This window comes from Nannobrachium achirus, assembly GCF_963921795.1.
Source record: "Nannobrachium achirus genome assembly, chromosome: 20".
NCBI lineage: Eukaryota > Metazoa > Chordata > Actinopteri > Myctophiformes > Myctophidae > Nannobrachium > Nannobrachium achirus.
In genome coordinates this window covers 24,041,072-24,047,071 of record NC_137827.1, presented here as the reverse complement: position 1 = coordinate 24,047,071, position 6,000 = coordinate 24,041,072, and positions in this window count along the sequence as shown.

Genomic DNA, 6,000 nt, shown 5'->3' with positions numbered 1-6,000 from the left:
AAAAGTTAGATGGCGCATCATGATCACCCGGTACTCACAGATACAGCTACAGCAGCAGCCAGAAGCCATGGCAGGCTAAATTAGGAAAGACACATGCATGTATGTACTCACAATCACGCTACGGAGGCTGTTAAATGTTCCACGATTAATAATAATGGATCCATTTCCCCCAGAAAACAGCTCTGAAGTAGACCTCCTGCCTCTCCTTCCTCGGTGAAAGTTCCTTGGAAGCAACGCAGTTATGTCCAATAGTAGCAGGGTCCCCGGCCGTCCGATCATCATCCAATGAATAAAATAATCCCAAAACCAGCCACACTTCAGTTGCTTGCTTGACACTTAAATCCTTTTTGAAGACCTTTGTAGCTATCTGTACTGACATTTTCCTAAGACAGCTTGAGCTAGACAAGTACTCAAATGTTGTTTTTAATAGGAATTGCGAAGCAATCACAATTTTTCTATTTGAAGAAGCCGCCAGAGCTGGACAGTAAGCAACATAACACTTTACTGCAGTTACTGCCGTAAAACGTATCGCTACTGGTTACCATAGCGACGTGTACTCTCAGTGGGGATTGGACCTGGGAATACATTTTACATCACTGTCGTAAACGTTTGTTGCCGGCGTATAATTAATATACTATATTAATTAAATTGTACTGGCAAGTGCATGATTGTATTCATGATCACTCCTTTACTGTATTAATATAAACAGACAGTATGTCAGGATTGATACATTACTTAGTCATTGATACAGCATCATTTTCAATAGCAGTTTTAGTTAAGATATAAATTTAAAAAAATAAACGTGGTTCAACATAATCTTTATTCCAAAATAAAGCTTTTCTTTTACTTCTTTAGCATAAAGTTTTTTTTCCCTTTCATTTCCACTCCCCTCCTGCTTTTTTAAAAGCTATTTTTCTTTTTTAAAGTTACTGCAGTGCTGTGAAGAATCCTGACAGCACAACTGTAACATTACGGGCATATTTGGCATAACTTCACGTTAATGCTTTGAACAATAATTACGTGGGGTTAATTAGTAGATGCAGCTGGTGGAATTGACATCATGAAGAGAAGAGCCCACCGGAGAAAAAAGTGAAAACCCGACGCTAGAAAAGCACTGTCTCACGGAAAATCCTATTATCTTATCAAATTATTAAACAAATGCCACGTTAACTGAAGTAGAATAGCTGATGATGAGCTAAACATATGTGTTTTATTTCGCCGTTTTAATATTTAAATCTTATTCTGAAAGGCTGCATGCAGCAGCTGTCCTGCCTACTGCTGCTACTGAACTAACAGCCTAGGCCTAGGCTACTGTAGGTTTATTGTTCAGCCTATAAACCTCTCAAAATCAACTATGGCTTATATTGTTTAGCCTAGCCTATAAGGCTCCCAAAAAATCAGAGTTGCAAGCTATTAATCCACCTTGTCATGGCGCGTCGGCGTCTAGATATCATGGAAAGACGCACTATAGCCTATACGTGCGAGCGCAACAGATACAAAAAACAATTTAATAATCCTCTAGCAGTGTAACAGTAGGGCTACTGGGCATGGTAACCTCACGTTACTGCTTTAAACAATAAGTTAACTTACGAGGGGTTAATGAGCTCAGCTATTAGACCTATAGGCCTATAGCTGCAGCTGGTGGTAGTGGAACATTATTAATATTATTACGAGAGGAGGCTGCGCTCTGGAGAGAAACCCGACGTTAGATAAGCAGGTTCTCACAGATAATCCTATCATTTTATACAATTATTGAACAAATGCCAGGTTAGCTGAAGTAAAATAGCTGATGATGAGCTAAACATAGGCCTATAGGCCTATGTTTTATTTCGCCGTTTTAATATTTAAATCTTAGGATGAAAGGTCCATGCAGACGGCTGTGTCTGCCACGCTTTGCGAGACAGACTGCGGTTTTCCCAACGGCCCTGAGCTGCGGGCGGTCCAAGTGAACACAGCGAAGCGCTCCTGGGCTGGCCCCCACCGTTGCGCTTAAGTACGTTGGGAAAAACAACGCGGTCGCCGCTGTCTCCGTGCGCAACACTCAGCAGCACAGCGGCGCGCAGCCGCGCAACAGAGAAGAAAGAAAGAAGAAAGGAGAAGGAAAGGCAATATTTGTCGTGCTTGTCATGCATTATAGTGCTTAAAATAAAGATTGTTAACGTCGTGAACAATCTTTATTTTAAGCACCGCTCATAAGACTCGTGAACTTAACGAGTCTTATGAGCACGAGTCGAGTCAAGTCACGAGTTTTTGAGGGGCGAGTCCGAGTCGAGTGACGAGTCGCCAAAAGTGTCACTCGATTCGACTCGAGTGACGAGTCTTTAACTCGAGTCCCCATCTCTGCTGCCCAACGGGCAAGTGCTTCTAAGACCTTAGTGTCAACCCCTGTTAAACATATACTTCGATTCTGCACTTTTTATATGGCTGAGCATAAGGTCTGCTAAAAAAATGCTGAATTGTAAATTATGCTGTACAGCACATCCACTCCCTCAGCTGCTCCAGCTCCAGTCAACCACATTCCTTAAACACCCAAGACATCAGCATCCCTCTGCTTACACAGTCAGTCTTCTTGTCCGGGGTGTTTTAGCAGGAACCAAATGCGGGACAGAGTAGACTCCAGAGTATAAGCCAAATGTAATACTCCAGTCGGCCAGAAATACAGGAACACAAAGGCCCGGTTACAGGCAGGAAACACGGAATAATCAAGTAACATAACAAGCAATGCAGGCTGATATCATTCCTTAAACACCCAAGACATCAGCATCCTTCTGCTTACACAGTAAAGGGCTTTGCACACAGGCACGTTTTTTCGCACGAAAAAAAAACACAACGGATAAAAAACGCGCCTGTGTGCAAAGCCCTTAAGTCAGTCTTCTTGTCAGGGGTGTTTTAGCATGAACCAAATGCGGGACAGAGTAGACTTCAGGGTATAAGCTAAATGTAATACTCCAGTCGGCCAGAAATACATGAACACAAAAGCACGGTTATAGACAGGATACACAGAATAATCAAGTAACATAACAAGCAATGCAGGCTAATATGGTTACATGTCTCCATTCCGAAATCCCCCCATTCCAATACTAACCCTATACCTAACCCTAACCCTAACCTCTATGGAAGTGTTGCCACTCCGCCAATAAGAAATGTCGGAATGGCAGCATGTCGGAATGGAGAGGGCCCCGCGGCTGATATCAACAGATGAACGGCCAGCTGCCTGACTGAGGACAGAGCTTTAATACAGTACACAGGGTTGTTCATTAGCGAACAAGAAAAGAGGATTACAGGAATGAGGTGTGCTGATGGGAATGTGGGCGTGGCAGTCAGGTAATGGGGGAAAGGACGGAAAGTGTGATGGATGGTATTTGATGGGGTGAGGTTAGGTCAGAGGGAGTAGAATGAAAAGTAGTTAAGAGGAGGGACTCTAGAGCAAGGGTCTCCAACAGGGGGTCCGAGACCCCTAGGGGGTCCTCAGAGTTACTCCCGGGGGTCCTCCAAATCTTTGTGTGATAGAAACATTTTTTCTTCTTTTTTTATATTAACTACTTGAACCGTCCATATTCTGGAGGGGGGGTTCCAAATAAACTATTTGGGTACTTTAAGCTAATAATAGTCTACTTGGCTCTCGTTGTTTTGTCTCAATGGAATTTTTCCGGTTTCCATATTCAGCCATCTATGTATAGCTATTTTGTGTTCTATTCATTACCAATGAATGGCAGCTGCATCATCCTTCTGCACAACTCCCATTTTCATCACCGTCTGCTTTTAATAAAGTGTCCCTTCTAATAATGTCATTAGTGCTGGTTGACCAACGTGACGCCTCAGAGGCATTAGCTAACACTAATGTCATTGTTGCGGGGGGTCAAGTTACGATGACCCCCTCTGATATCATCATCTCAGCCGTTGTGTCTGGAGAGCATGAAGGGGTCCTCTCACCCTCCCTCAGGCTATAGTGACTGATGGCCAAGTGTTCCATGTCCACCCCCAAAACAAAGCCAATTCTGTCAACTTCACTTTATTTTTGTTTGGTGTGCCTGTGTGTATGGTCAGCTTCCAGTAACTTTGTTTATAATGAAGTGCAATTGGATTAAACCAGCCTCTGCAATTACATCTCTTTGCCAAGTTGAGGTTTTTCATACTGTGCTGTCATTGCGCTAATTTCCACTGACCTTTGGAAGTGTGTCACTAAACCGTGATAATAGGCCTAAAGCTATTAGAGTGCAGGAAATCAAAGAACCCCAGAAATCTGACATCGACAGCTGGTCATCTAATAATGGCACTTACATGGGCAATAAGCTACTAATAAGGCCAGCTGACAAATCAGACTCATGAGGGAGAGGGCACAGATGCACCATGGATAATGGCTGATCTCTCAACAAATAGTCTGCATGGTGTTGTCGCACAAACGGATAAAAGCCTGTCACAGTCATCAGGGGAAATACAGAACAGGACAAGTTAAAGTATTGTTTAAACTATGTTGTGCAACAATCAAGAAATGTGGTATGGCTCTCTGCAGATCCCATTCAGGGATAGACTACTCCTCCTGACTACTCCCTCCCAAAAAGAAACTCACTTTGAAATAGTGATTTGATGTGTGGTACTGGGTACATAAGCTTAGTTTTTATACTACAATGCATGACAGAGTTGCTTGCTGAAAATAACAGATTTTAAAGCTTAAATTCTTTATTTTTGGCAAGGAACTCCATTGCAACTCCGTTATACTAACAGCTTTGCTCATCTCCTCTGAAACGGCTCCCAGCTCTCCATACCCGCAATCATTTCATACTGTACATCATGGGTCTTCAACACGGGGTCCGGGACCCCTGGGGGTCCTCAGAGTTACTACAGGGGGGGCGCCAAATCTTTGTGTGATAGGATCATGTTTTTTACATTAAGCACTTGAACCCTATCATCCCTATTCTGAGTGGAACATTAGCCAAAATAGCAGATCTAAAAGCTTACAACGCCTGAAAATACACATTACTCCAATATGATGACAGTGCTGTCAAACAATTAAGTCTAAGCTGTCTAAGAAATCTATGAACATTTTAATCTGCAACACAATTTTATACAATAAAATTAGCTTCATCTCTCTCTCTCAGCCAAGGGGTCCCTGGCCTGAAAACGTTGAAGATCCCTGCTGTACATAATGTAATATGTAAAGTATATTGGAGTCCACAGTTCAAGGACACTCAGTTCCCAGCTACTGTACAGTGGCTGTCTGTTGTGACTCATAACTAGTGGCGATACCGCAGGCTGCCATTGACTGTGCCTCAATCACTTTGCTCTCTCTAATTTAGCCTAAGTGCTGCGGCTTGAAAAAGCCATGGCAAGCTCTTTTTCCATCGATAAGTGAAACAACTAACCATTTTCTCTATCTCCCCCATCTCTCTCTGACCTGCAGTCTGCAGTACCAGCCATGCTCTTTTGGACAGATTTCTGGAGGAGAACTTCTCTGATCATTTGTTGCCACATCAGGCAGACTCGGAGCATGATGGCCAAAGTAAGATTTGCACACATGCACAGACACACACATGCATTTCTTTCTCAGCAGTGTGGTGGACAATAATAAAACTGCAATAGGTTCAAAATCGTTATCAGTCATAATAAAGCCAAACATATACTGTTTTGCTTTATTATCATGACTATTTTGAATGTTATTATTTAATTTGTTTATTTTTTTTATCTTTTTGCCAATTGATTCTCCCCCATACACATGTTTGTGTTGTCACTGCTGTTGTATCCTACTGACTCACCTGCCAGTGAGGAGTCCCCGCCGGGAGGACGTAGAGCCTTCACGCTACTCCTCCCCCGCAACACTTTGTGCTGACAGGTGCCGCCCCAACGCGTAGGATTACTTGCGGAGACGATTATCACCCTCCCCGCCTGAACATGGGCCAATTGCGTTTGTGTAGAACCAATGCCAGATGCGCCACGGTGGATTAGAACCTACAACCTCCGTGGTGGAGGGCAGGCACTTTACAGTACCTCTGCGCACTTTGT